This window comes from Aotus nancymaae, unplaced genomic scaffold, assembly GCF_030222135.1.
Source record: "Aotus nancymaae isolate 86718 unplaced genomic scaffold, 86718_ANA_hifiasm-v0.15.2.pri h1tg000014l, whole genome shotgun sequence".
NCBI classification, from domain to species: Eukaryota; Metazoa; Chordata; class Mammalia; order Primates; family Aotidae; genus Aotus; species Aotus nancymaae.
The window spans coordinates 90,400,302-90,414,271 of record NW_026988425.1 but is presented as its reverse complement, the minus strand read 5'-3'; the positions used below and the strand labels follow the sequence as shown (position 1 = coordinate 90,414,271).

The 13,970-nt window shown below is 36.5% G+C and overlaps 1 long non-coding RNA gene and 1 pseudogene across 1 annotated transcript in view; both read right to left on the bottom strand.

Annotated features, from left to right (window-relative positions):
* Positions 1 to 13,970, bottom strand: part of LOC105729993 (uncharacterized) — a 662,720-nt gene that overhangs the window by 134,050 nt on the left and 514,700 nt on the right. The gene's annotated exons all lie outside the window — the stretch shown is intronic.
* LOC105729992 (palmitoyltransferase ZDHHC3-like) lies at positions 321 to 1,310 on the bottom strand (annotated as a pseudogene).

Here is a 13,970-nt window from a genome sequence, read left to right as displayed (position 1 = left end):
AGAAGTGGGCACAGACTGGAGACAGCACCTTCTACATTAGTCATGCCAGACAGGCAGCAGAGAGGAAACCAGAGGCCAGAAGAGTGATTTTAAAAGGAAAAGAAAGAGCAGCTTTGGTCACCCAAAACTTTGAAAGGATGATGTTTAAAAAATAAAATATGGGTACTTATTTTTTTTTCTCTGCAGTGATGTGACATTTCTAAAAAAAAGGTTTAAGAGTAGTTGTTTTTGCTTTTCCGATTTAACCATTCCTAGAAACAGATGGGACAGTAGTGCTGTGATGTGGCTTGTGTATGAGTGGCCACTCTGGTCTGGGTCCTTTAGACCACATGATGGTACGGGCCTGCCTTCCCTTGGACTGGCGTGGCAAAAAGTCTCCGTCTGCCTAGAGAGAAGGGGTGGCCAAAAACAGCTGTCATGTTCATCCATTTTGGTTTCTTAGCCCATCTTCTCTCTTCCTTTTTCAATTGTCCTATAGCCATTTCATCCGTGCAGCTGGAGTGCACCTGCGTCCCAAACATCACTGATGTGAAAATGAAGAAGAGCAGCCCCCTCAAAGCACAGCGGGATGAGGAAGACCACCGTGGTGGGTGGAAAGAAGAAGCTACACTCTGTCAAACTGACTTAAAAGGGCTGCATTTTTACCCGAGGAGAGATACGGGCGTCTGCCCCTCCTCCCCTGCTCAGTTCATAGGCTTTGGGAGATATGAGTAATCTTCTTCACGGCAATGCAGGAAATGGAATCCGCCACGTTGCGGGCGTTCGAGGAAATGAGAGCTACGCACATGGCAAACAGGACGATGCGCTTCTGCTAGTTCTCATCGAAACAGATGTTGACCGGGGACGGTGGGGGTCCACCCCGCGAGTACACCCCTCACAAACACTGCAGCCGTGAGCTCGGTCAGGCTCGATGCTGCAGCACTGGGACACTAGGACACCACGTGCCCGGCTTCGTCTGTGAACTCTGGATGAACTATTGAGTGGCATTTTATCTGGGCGCTGCCCTAGGATCTGTCAGCACGGCCCGGCAGTGGGAAGCCAGGGCCAAGGAACAGCAGGTTGAACACAATTCCATTGATGATGCTGTTTCTATAGTCTCGGTATGGAATCAGCATGAAAAAGAGGACCACAAACTCCGCACAGGGGACCAGAAACCAGGTGACGATGGCACAGGCGATGCCACAGCCCTCGTGGATAAGCCACATGGTTCCCACAGGACCACGGTAGGGAGGTAAGACAGGCGTCTCCAGCTGTGGGTACTCTGGTTTTCGCTCAGAATCTCGGAAGTGGTGGGCGGGGATCAGCATCATAAGCTATTTGTCCTTACTGGCCTCGTGAGGCAAGAGGCAGTTCCCCAGTCTCAGGACCCCATGGGGCTCCAGCCTTTGCCGCTGTCAGCTCCACCACCACATTTCCGTGAGTCCCCAGCCCGGGGCCTGGCCTCGGACTGCAGCCACGGCTCCTCGGCTGGAGGCCTGCAGCTCTCTGGACTAGGCCAGACACGAGGCCTCTTTCTGCTAACTCTTAATATCATTTCCATTTAATGAGCGTCCGCTCTGAATTATACACTATGCTAAACATTTACAAGCACTGATTTTAATTTTAACAGTAATCCCAGGAGATAATCTATCCTCATTCTACAGAAGAGGCAAATGAAGCTTAAATATATTAAGAAATTTTTTACAAGAACTGTCCTCCTCCTTACAGAATCCAGGGCACAAAGTTGAAGTGCAGCAATCACCTGAGTGGTATGTTAGATACTCTTAACAGTGCCAATATTAGAGGAGGAAATTTGGAAACAGAAAGAAACATCCTAAAAAGTAAATTGAAATCTGTTTGCCATTTTAAGGTACTCTTTTGGAAATAGTCTATATTAAACAAGGACTAGTATCTTAAACCAAAATTTGTTAAACTTTCTGACAGGAAATATAAATTTGATAGCAAAAAATATTTCTTTGTAGGAGTAATACCAAGAAACAGTACCTACATTTTGAGAAAATTTAAATTCAATTTTTTATCACCTACTATAAGATTCCTATGTCCCAGAATTTTGATACTAATTTTTTAAAAGTATCATATTAGGTGGCACATTGTTATGCTAATAGACTCCAATGAATCACATTTCTCAGTATTCACATGTGGGGGTTTCCCTCCCACATGTTCTTGGTTATATGGCTTGCTTAGGAGAATGAGAAACACATGTACACAACGGGGTTTGTCCTCAAGGAGTATTGCTAACACCATTCTAGACTTCTAGAGGATCAAAGACCACATGGAAAGGAAAGCAGCCATCGCAAATGTCCCAGTCAAGCTGAGCTCCCAACAGACCATCTAGCTGAATGAATCTGAATGAATGAATGAATGAGAGAGCCCAGGATAACATTGTGGAGCCACCTACCTAACCCATGGAATTGCAATAATCAATGTGGTTATTTTGTTGCTTTAAGTCAAGAATAGAAAATTGATTTGTAAAACGGTACCAGAATTGGACAGTTACCAAAACACTCTCCTAAAAATTGTGGTATTGGTTTTGAGACTGGGCAAGGAACAGTCACTGGAGGAGTTGAGAGGAACCTGCTATTAGAGGCTAAAAAGATGTTTTGTAGTACCGAAGCAATGACAAACTGTTCTCTACAGTCTTTGGAGATATAGAATGTGCCTAATAAATGTGCAGTCATGAATGAATGAATGACTAATGAATGGATGTGAGTAATGAATGGATGTGAGTAATGAATGAATGGCTATGCAGTAATGAATTTAGGAGAATTCAGGGCAGAGTTTAAAACGTCAATTATCTTCTTTGGTTGTATATGATAGAGTAAAGAGAAAGAGGAGCTAAAGGGGGAATTTTATTTTGTAAGGGAGATGTAGATAATATGTAAAGAAGCTAGGAGTTGCTTGGTTGAAAAAATCAAAACATTTCACATTATCTCCAGACAGCAGAGAATTCTCATAAAAAGAATGCCTTTAAAATAATTATCAAATCAGTGTTGTGGCTGTAAGACCCTTTGTTAAGACATCAAGACAATTGAAGGAGGTGCCTAGTAGACTCTTTCATCTAGAAGAAAAAGGCTTTTAAGAATCTCATAAGCTTTGTCCCACAGCAGCCACAGAGGTCTGCCTTAAAAATAATTGTAAATGTGGCTTTAGGGGGCATCAAGTGAACTCTGTGATTTTTAAGAGAATTTATCAGTTTGTATTGAAAAATATAGAGACAGTTTGAAAGGAAAAGAAGCCATTGTCTCCCCTAATTTACTGAGGGTAGTAGACTGATAAAGCTACTCAGCTGCAAATGTAGGTCATTACTTACTTTTTTTTAAAAAAAAGACATCTCCTAGGCCAGAACTGAATTCTCAGAGTTAAGAGTCAAGAATCACAAAAAAACATGTTTTAGAGAATGACTCCTAGGAACAGAACTAGGCCTTGATCAAGAAACATTCCCTGCCTTCAGTGTGGCTTGTGCCTGTCTGGCATTTAGAGTTGCTATGATCCAGTGATTGCCATGTTCTTCTCTTCCTTTCTTTTTTTGAATGGGAGTGTCTATTGCTGTCACTGCTCCCTGATTCATTGTTGTATGTTAAGTATGTGAGGGCCAAATAGCTTGTTTTTGTAAGTCATGAGGATTTATATAGAAAGATCTCCACCCAAAATACCTCATCCATATCCAAACCTGATTCTGTTTATTAGATTATAAACTCCCTAATTGACACTATGAGTGGATAAAGCCATCAGTGTTTCGGAGGTGATGAGTGTGTTCTGTGTATGGAAAAGACATGAATCACTAAAGCCAAAAGCTGGACTGTGGAGATTGCTACCAAAATGGAATCCAGTGAATTACACCTTCCTGTAACCACATTCTTGCAATATCTCCTCCCTCATGGGATTTGCTTTTGCCAGTGGAACATCAAGAATTTGCATATTGGAGTTTGCACTCTTGAAACATTGTTGCCCTATGTGAGGAAGCCTGGTCTAACCGCCTGGAGAACGAAAGACCACATATGGAAAAACACAAAGCCATCTCAGTTTTCTCAGCTGAAGTTAGCTCCCAGCCAATTTTCCATCTGGGTGAAGCTGTTCAAGTAAGCCCAGGTAAATATACCAAAAGAATTAGCCAGTTACAAGTTAGGGACCACTATCAAAGCTTTCTAAAGCCTTTATCATGCCTAACTAATGCTTTAGTTTTCAATAATTTATACATTCATAAACAAATACCACACCAAAATGATCTTTAGAGAACAGGAGCCTTGATACTTATTCTTAGCTCTTTGGTATGACCAAATAGACATTTAATTTTCAATATTAGTTTTTTACCGTCCATTTTTAAGCATGTTATGAGGTACAAGTAGAAGAGATTTGTTGAGAATTTTACAGCTCAAATCAAGTCTCAAATCAGTGACCCATACACATTCTCATTTAATACTTGGGACTTAATCTAAAAGTTTGGATCTGAACTGAATAATGCTTTGATAGAGCTGGGAGGGCAAGAAGAGGAGGATGAGAGAAGCTCATGTTAAAATGTAACAGGTTCCTACTATTATTACCATGTTTCATTAGTTTTTCTCAAATAATCCTTCCAATTTGTTATATTCCTTTAGTCAATTTCCAGTGTTCAGAAATTGATGTTTTTGACAGTTTTGTCCAGTTCTATCATTGCTTTACATGAAGAGAATTTGCTAAGCTCCCCACTGAGCCATTGTGAAAGTCCTGTTCCTCATTGCTTCTGTTTGAAGAGTTCTTATTTATTATCTTCTTACTATTTTCCAGGTAATCTATCAATATGAATGTATATAGATCTGTTTATATTATAGTGTACATTATTATTCACCACCAATTTCTTCCTTCATCTTATTCTATCTTTAAGATTCTGTTCTGATTCATTTTGTTAGTTTATTTTGCTTATGTAATTAGTATTCCTTAAGTATTTTCCTCAGAAAAAGAGTATGAATTATATACTCTATATTCACAGTCTTAGCAACAAAAAGAACTTTGGCACACATGGGCATATTACTCACCAGGGAACTTTCACTTCTGTGGGTAATCTGAGACACAGGCTATGTATGAGTCCCATGGAAATGAGCACATGAACTTGCCCTGAGTCTCTTATAAAAATCATGAGCAAGGAAAATGTTACACCAAACCTGAAAAGAAACCTGGAAAACTCTACTTACTGACCCTGAGACATATTAGGAAGCAAGTCAAGTGATATGTAAAGACATAATTCCTTTCAAGAGATCAGGACTTCAACTCCACCAGCTTATGGGGACAAACCTAAACTCATGTTTTATGCATGAATAAAAGCCTTGATTAATAAACTGACATGAACTTGGCATAAAAACTGGACTGAAGATGAATAAAAAGTTGTGGCTCAATTAAAAGTATGCCCAATATTAAGTAATGGGGAGGCTTCTATTATCCACAGCATTCAAAAACTCTTAAAAGAAGAAAATGACCAAGGAAGATTAATTCATAGATAAAAATTATAAAACATATGAGAAAGCATAACACCAACAATACAGGCTTAGATCTTGTAAAATAAACATTTGCATCCAAATGATTATAGCAAATAGATCAATCTGAAAGGATATCAAAATAAATACATTTCATCTCTAAAACAACTATATGAAGATATTCACACCATAAAACAATAATAGACAAATTTTGAAATGAGCCATATATGAAAAGTATACAAAAATGCTTAATCTAAAATATAGTCATTGAAATAAAAATTGTTCAACATTGATCAACTATGGATGAGATACTACTAAAGAGAGAATTAATGAAATAGTTCAGGAAATCACCGAGCCATAGGGAAATAAAATGGAAGAAAATATGAAAAAAATCATGAAGAATATATATCACCATCCTGGATTTCTCTCTGAAACTCCAAACTTGTATATTCAACTTTCAGCTCATCCATTTATACTTGGATATCTAAGACATTTCAAATCAAGCATGTCTAAAACTGAACTCTTAATTCTCCCACCAAAAACTGTTTTATTCACTATCTTTCCCTTCTCAGTTAATGCCAGTTCTATCCTTCCAGTTACCTAGGCCAGTTACCCTGGTGTAAATTTGTTGTCTCCTTATTTTCCTATGTTAAAATCAATGTATCATCAATTTGTCGACTCTAGTTTCAAAATATACTCAAGATCTGACCACTTACCATCTCCACTACTACCCTCCCGGTCTGAATCACCATCGTCTTTCACCAGGATTATTGTGAGCAGTCTCTTATCTGGTCTTCCTGCACTGCCCTTACTGCACTATAGTCTATTCTCAACACAGAATCTAAAGTGGTATATTTGTAGTATAATACAATTTATAGCTAGTCTGTACTTAAAACTTGATAATTTCATTTACATTAGTGTAAAAACCCAAATCCTTCAAGTATCTACATAATCTGCCACCGACACACATCTTAGCACCTCTCTGTCTTCATCTCTTTGTCTCTTCCCTTCCCCATCACTCACTCTGCTCTAGACACAGTGAGATTCTTGCTATTCTCTGATTGTATCAGGCATGCTTTACTTTTATGACTTCATCTTAAGCTGTTACGTCTTTCTAGAACATCCTACTCCAAATAGCCATGGCTAATTTCCTCATCAAGTTAACTGCTCCAGTATCAAATTTCCAGTGAGGGCTATTTGATTATGTTATTTAAAATTCACTCTATTGCTAATCTCAATCACAATGGCTAATAATTAAATATTTAATGTCAGCAATTATATTATATATAAAACTTTTTGATGAAATGGATTGATAGACAATGGCAACATGACAAAGCATTAAATTGAAAAAGTTACTTTATTTCAATTAATGATGTGAGTTATTTAGGACACATATAACACTACATTATATGGTCTGTAGAAGATCAAGGATGGTAGAAGGCTTTATGAACTTACTCTGGGTACAGACACTTGAACAAAATTGACTTAGATGCAGAATTCATGGGGGACAGAAGGGAGTGAGGACAACAAGCCTGGTCACCCACAGGAGGTATAAACTCAAATGCCAGTAGGAACCGGGCTGACAACCTAAATGTGTGTGCTAGCCTGTGGCAAAGAAGAAAGTATGTAACCAGTAAGGAAAATCAAAGACATGACCCCCGAGCTACACTTCCTCATGGAATATGATTCCTGACTTACTTCCATCAGAAAATAGTAGGACAACTGACCTACTGTTTCTTTGCTTATGATGCAGTTTTATTATTTGGTAAGATAGTTTTGAAGAGGGAGAGCACTTAGACATCCTTTAATACATCATTTCCAAAAGAGTTAGTGGTCCTGCTTCTGTGTTTAGTGTTTTAACTGAGTCACTTTTAAAATTAGACTCTACACTTTTGTTCTAAAAATAAATTGAAGGCTTGGGCTTCATCAGGCATTGCATTTGTGATTCCAAGTCTTTGAGGGCTTCAACTGTGATTTTGCTTATGTTCAACCCAGACTCTTGCAGAAAAAGCTTCTTGGAAGTGACATGGAACTCTTGCCATATGGTTTGCACATGCATTTTCTGCATGCATGGCTAATTCGAGGGCATGAGAAAACATACGCAAATGCTATTGGGCATGGAAATTTAGACATTTCTTTGAAATGTTTACCTTTAAATGTTTACCACCTGTAGTATACAGGATTTGATAACATCTCCCAAAACTACAAATCTTCATTGTAACTATGACTGGAAATGATCATCCTCTAAAAAGAGAAAGAATCCTCATCCTCTGTACACAGAGTTTATCTCTACTAGGCCACTTTGAATGGGAATATTTGTTCATCCCAATGTTGTTATTGTTGTTTGATAGTTGACTTAAATCACCATCAGAAATAAAATGTCCATCATCCTACAACTCTCAAAGATAACTATAAACAGATAAAATATTCAAGATAAAGTCTTGTGCAACAAAGATTAAATAAATTCTGTCAATTCTTAGTTTTCTGTGCTAAGGTAATGAATAATCAAAATATACACATTATTCTGATTTTAGAAATGTAATGCTTTGGTATTCACTTAATCTGAAACAGCACCATCTAAGGAAAACATCTAGCTGTGGAGATTAAAAAAATCCGTGACACTACAGCTATGAATTTAGTAACTTATTTTAATTAAAATTAGCTGATCCAGGTGGGTTAAATAATTTTTTTTCCTCTGAGCCTCTGTTTATACATCTGTGAAATGAGCTTAGTAACAACGCCAACCTTAGAGGCTGTTATATGTATCAAATGAGATAATGTAAATCAACAGGTTTTTTTTTTTTTTTTTTTTTTTTTTTTGAGATGGAGTTTCGCTCTTGTTACCCAGGCTGGAGTGCAATGGCACCATTTCGGCTCACCGCAACCTCCGCCTCCTGGGTTCAGGCAATTCTCCTGCCTCAGCCTCCTGAGTAGCTGGGATTACAGGCACACGCCACCACGCCCAGCTAATTTTTTGTATTTTTAGTAGAGACGGGGTTTCACCATGTTGACCAGGATGGTCTCGATCTCTTGACCTCATGATCCACCAGCCTTGGCCTCCCAAAATCAACAGGTTTTTAAAATTATGATATATCATCTATTGGCTGGTTTAAAGTGGAGGTAGGTCAACTTGAGGCTGAATCTTGATTCTTCCACTTGCATGTTGTATGACCATGAATAATTTATGCAGTAATTCTGGTGGTGGTGGGAGTGGGGTTGTTTCTATAGCATATTACAATCCTATCTCTCACTTCCCAGAGTGTTTTCTCTTCTGTACATTAGATGATTGCTTAATGGTCACTAAGGAGTATGATGGACAATGGCACATAGTTGAACTGAATTGGCAAGTGTCTATGGATAATCAGATTATCCATATGCCAATAATAATAACTAAAATTAGTTTGTATTTTCTGAGGAATTATTCTGTACAAAGAATCTCATAAGTATACAATATAGATCACGTGATTTTCATGATATTCTCACAACCCTTACGAAGTACATAACACTGTGACCTCCATTACAGAATAAAACTGATAATCTGGCAGATTAAGTGACTATAGGACAACACAGAGTAAGCTGAACTAGTAGAGCTAGAAATACAAGGAAGATTCTCTTTTCTCCTCACTTCTCAGTTCATAAAATTTGACTATTAATATATATTGGCAATTGTCACAGCAAAAAAATGATTCACTATATTTTCTTACTATGTGAGATGACTCTGATGACCACTACACTACAGAATCCCTCTACTTTTTTTTTACCTTGGCCATAATAAATGCTCAGTGACTTTGGCAATATGTGAAGCATGTGTATGTATCTCATCTGCCGTGTGTGTGTGTGTGTGTGTGTGTGTGTGTTTGTGTGTGTTTAGTATTTAATTTTAGAATCCACTCTTTACTAAAACTACTAACAAAATTTAAATGAAATAAAATTTTTCAGTATTATGATGTATGCATCGTGGGCCCTACAATATTAATGAAGACCACAGAAATAGAGAATGAGCTCAATGCTTATGAGGGAAAAAATTTAAAGTCAGGACACAGTGAGTGATGGCAAGAACCTGACAGCTGAGCCACTACTGCAGACATCATGAATGCATCATAATGCTCTTACCTTGATTCCATACATGACTACAGTGTCGTTCTTAACACAGTGTTGTTGCATAAAATGAAAATGTATTTGTCATCCATAGCCTTGACCAGTAATTCTCAACTGTAATTGTGCATTAGAGTCACTTGGAAAATTTCTAAGAAATATCAATGCCCTGGCCTTGCCAGCAATTCTGATTCATTTGGTCTGAGTGAAATCCAGGAATCTATACATGTTTTAAAGTTTGCTGGTGTTCTACTATGCAATCAAATTAAGAAACACTGACTAAGGTTGTAGATAGATGCAGTTATCAATATGTTAAAAGGACAGCAAAGAGAGACAAAGAATGAATTGAAACAGACCTTTCCGAAAAGAGGACTATTAAAAAATAATTAACCATGAAATTTGAACTCTAAATATTTTAAAATTTGAATATGAAACATCGCTAAAGAATAGAATGGCGGTTATAATAGTTAATGTGCTTAATGGAGGATATGAAGTGGAACCAAAGGCAAGTCTGTCTTTCCAGCAAACATTTAGCAATCTGCTAAAGGGTCTGGTGGAGCATTAAGAAGAGGCGAGAATAAAGCAGGGTGAGGCCTGCAAGCCAGAGAGACAGAGAGGCCCATGTCAGAGCCATATTTTACTACAAAATACATGTTCTTTTCTTTCCAGCTCATATTTACTTCGTGTAAATGGTAATTACTTTTTAAAAAATTGTATTTTTTATGTTCTATAAAATTCTTCTTAATATTCACAATTTTAGCCTGTGTAAAATACAGCAGAATTTTGAACTAACTTAGTTAAATTATTTTCCTTGAAGAGTACCAGCAGAAATAGATAGGACCTGTAGTACATATTTACCCACTGTGATCTGAAACAAGCGATACTTAACATTCCATTCTTATCCCTCATCTACTAAAAGTAAAATTATTGGGCTAGACATTTGTGCCAGTGACAAATTACAAGAGAATCTTTAGGACACTCAATGGTCTTTTGCAGAAACTATAGTCAAACTGCCAGTTTCCACTGACATTCTCCAACAACTTGGCCCTTAAAGCCTTGGAGTTGCAAATCAGCAGGTTTCATCTGGAACATCTGTGGACATTTAAGTTCACTGGAAAATTGGCAAAATTATCCTAAGGAATAAAAGACACTTAACAGTGATATCAGTCATCCATCATCTCTCACAATCATTCATTCCAGCAGAGCAACAGATTTAGAAAATTGGTGTTGGGCTCACTCTCTTGTCTCCTTATTCCTGCCAGACTCGCCTTTCCTCTGTTACTCTCAAGTGCCATACAAGGTGTTTTCATGGCATAAATTGCTCACATGAACACTTATCACAACTGATTGATGATGAATGCAAAGCATTAAAAAATGCCTCCAAGTGACCCCTCATCAAACATGCCCCAATGTTGCCCTAAACCAAACCGAGAATGTGAGAGTAAAACAAATTATATGAGGTAAATAGGAAAAAAAGGAAATGGAGAAGGCTTAAGAGAGAAAATTATTTAACTGTACTTGATTCGCCTGACTTTACCTTGATGGTACATCCAGCATTGTACCACTAAACATGCAGGGTTTATGTTAACCCCTTCTCTCTGAATGAAGTAAGTGAAAAAAAAAAGTCATCCTGTGAAAAGTCTCACGGATTAAATAAATTGGCAGTGAATAAGCAATTGTAAAAGTCTGAATCTGTAGATTATTTTATTTTTGCTTTTGAAACAGTCTATTTAAGACCAACAGCTCTCAAAGTGTGGTCTGAGACCATTGTAAGCTCCTGAGACTTTTCAGGGAGTGCACAAGGTCAAAATGATATTCATAATAATACTCAGATATTATTTTTCTATCTCACTCTCAGTTTTTCATAAATATATTGTAGATTTTTCCAGAGGCTATACCATGTATCCAAAATTATCTGAAAAGGCTACTCAAATAGTTCTCCCACTTTTAATTGCATATTTATGTGAGGCTAGATTTTCTTGGTATACTTTAACCTAAACAATAAATTGCAGCAGATGAAGGCAAAAGCATAATTAATACTGTAGTTATTTTATATTAGACTAGACATTTAAAAAAATTGCAAAACTCTAAAGCAATGATACTATCCTTGAAATATTTTTATTTTTAAATGTTAATATTTTTTATTAAAATGTTAATTATATCAATAAATATTGGGCTTATTATTTTACTCAAACTGATTATTAATTATATGTTTAAAAGGTCTCAATTTTAGTTTTTAATTCAGCAAATATAAATTGATATATAAATTGATATATAATCCATATAAACAAGAGCTTTTTGAGGCCTTCAAAATAATTTTTAAGGCATCTTGAGAAAAAAAGGTTTAATATTTTCTGTTTTAGACTATTCTTATCATCAGTTAATCTTATTACATTTTGCATCATTTCTATATTTTTTCTTACAAAGATAATTGTGCACCTAGCACCCATATCTTGGTTTCTTATACCACTATTCAATTAAAACAACCAGGATTTGTTGGAGAAATGGCTGGTTCTAGGACTTGTGCAGGAAATATACAAGATAAACTAGGAACATATTGTAGTGCTAGAAAGTAAGGAAGTGCTAAAACAAACAAGCAGCAAAAGAAAAAAAATCCAAAACCAATCCAATACACGTGGTTGTCAAAAAGACACTAGAGTCAACTGAAAGAGCCTCCAATGGTCATATCTGAAACAATTTGAGCAACAAAGTAAAAAAAAATAGTATTGGATTATGACCCAAGGTATAAAACAAATATCCATGATTCTACATTGGTATAAATAAATATGTGACTAAATAAATGGAGAAGAAAAGACAAATTTCCTGTGCAGAATTCAAATAATTTATCTAGACATGCATCTTTCAAGGAGCTAAAACATAACTCCCCACACCTTAAGTGTGAACGTTCCTCCTGTGAGTTTGGAAAGGCAGTTGGGGGAAAAGGATGGCTTTACATCAGAGAAACCTGCCTAAGACTGCCTCAGCCAACTGACCAGTGTGAACATCAACAATGACAAGTCATGTTCATAGTCTGTACCCTTTATATGATGTGAGGAAAATGACATTTTATCTTTGTCATCTTCCTCCTAAAAACCCGTAACCTCAGATTAATCATAAGAAAAACATCAGACAAATTTCAGCAAAGGGGCATTCTACAAGACATCTAACTAGTACTCTTCAAACTCTCAAGGTCATCAAAAACAAAGTCTGAGAAACTGTCACTCCCAAGAGAAGCCTAAGAAAGCATGACAACTGTAATGTGGCTTGGTGGATAAGATGCTGGAACAAAAATAGAACATTAGGCCAAAAAAAAAAAAGGAAATCTGAATAAAATATAGCTTTCATTAATAATTAAATACCCATGTTGGTTCATTAGTTATGACAAATGTACCATATTAATGTGTAAATAATAGGGGATATGGGGTGCAAGGTTTATGGGAACTCTCTACACTATATGCTTGATTTTATCTTTTAAATATAAAACTGTCTGAAAAATAAGTTTATTTTTAAAAATTTAATTATAAATACATTACATTTTGTACAAGTTCTAAGGTGGTAAACAGAGAAGGAAAATAATAATTGAAGGGACTCTACATCACTGTTTCTCAAAGTGTTGTCCTAGGAATACCTTCATGAGAATCTTCTGGAGGAGCACAATAAATCAGATTTCTAGAACCTCCCCTCCCAAGTCCTGCAGAAATAGAAATTGTGGGAAGGAGAGTCCAGGAATCTTCATCTGAACAAGTTTGAATTCCATTGGTTAATGAAGTATTCTACATTAGTCTTAAAATTTGTTTTGACATCTTTATTTACTTCAATAAAAGCAGCCAAAATAATCTGACCAAACAACAAAGAAACAGTAGGTCAAACAAGTAAAAGCCTTCTCAAATAAGTTTAATAAATACATAAGGCTTTATATATTTTATTTTTAATCAGATCAATCATGATTATTTCCAATAGCATGTCCCAGAGATTGTCAAAATAATCTCTCAATAGTAACTCAGTAAATAACTGATGCACTGTATAAGTTAGGGCAGTAGAAAGTTACTCATTACTCATGTACCTGAATAGAATATCACCCAAAAGTGAGTTATATTCATCTTATTATGCCTAAGAATACCCAGTGAATGAGTGTTAATTTAACCTAAATTTGATTCAACTTGAAATATATAATGCAGGTAGAAAGCTGCTTCATCAAACTTTTAAGAGTCAAGTTAATTTGCCTTCAGCATAGTAGTTGCTTCCTTCTGAAATAAATGAAAATTTAAGAGTAAATAAGGTTTCATTGTGATGAAATGATCAAGGGAATAAAGGCATTACCAGACTGATTGAGGGAGATAATCAACAGAGAGCCTGACCCTTTCCTTCAACATCATTTGTAGTTATTCTTAGAATTTCAGATAGCATCAATTCTACCATAGAGCGTTC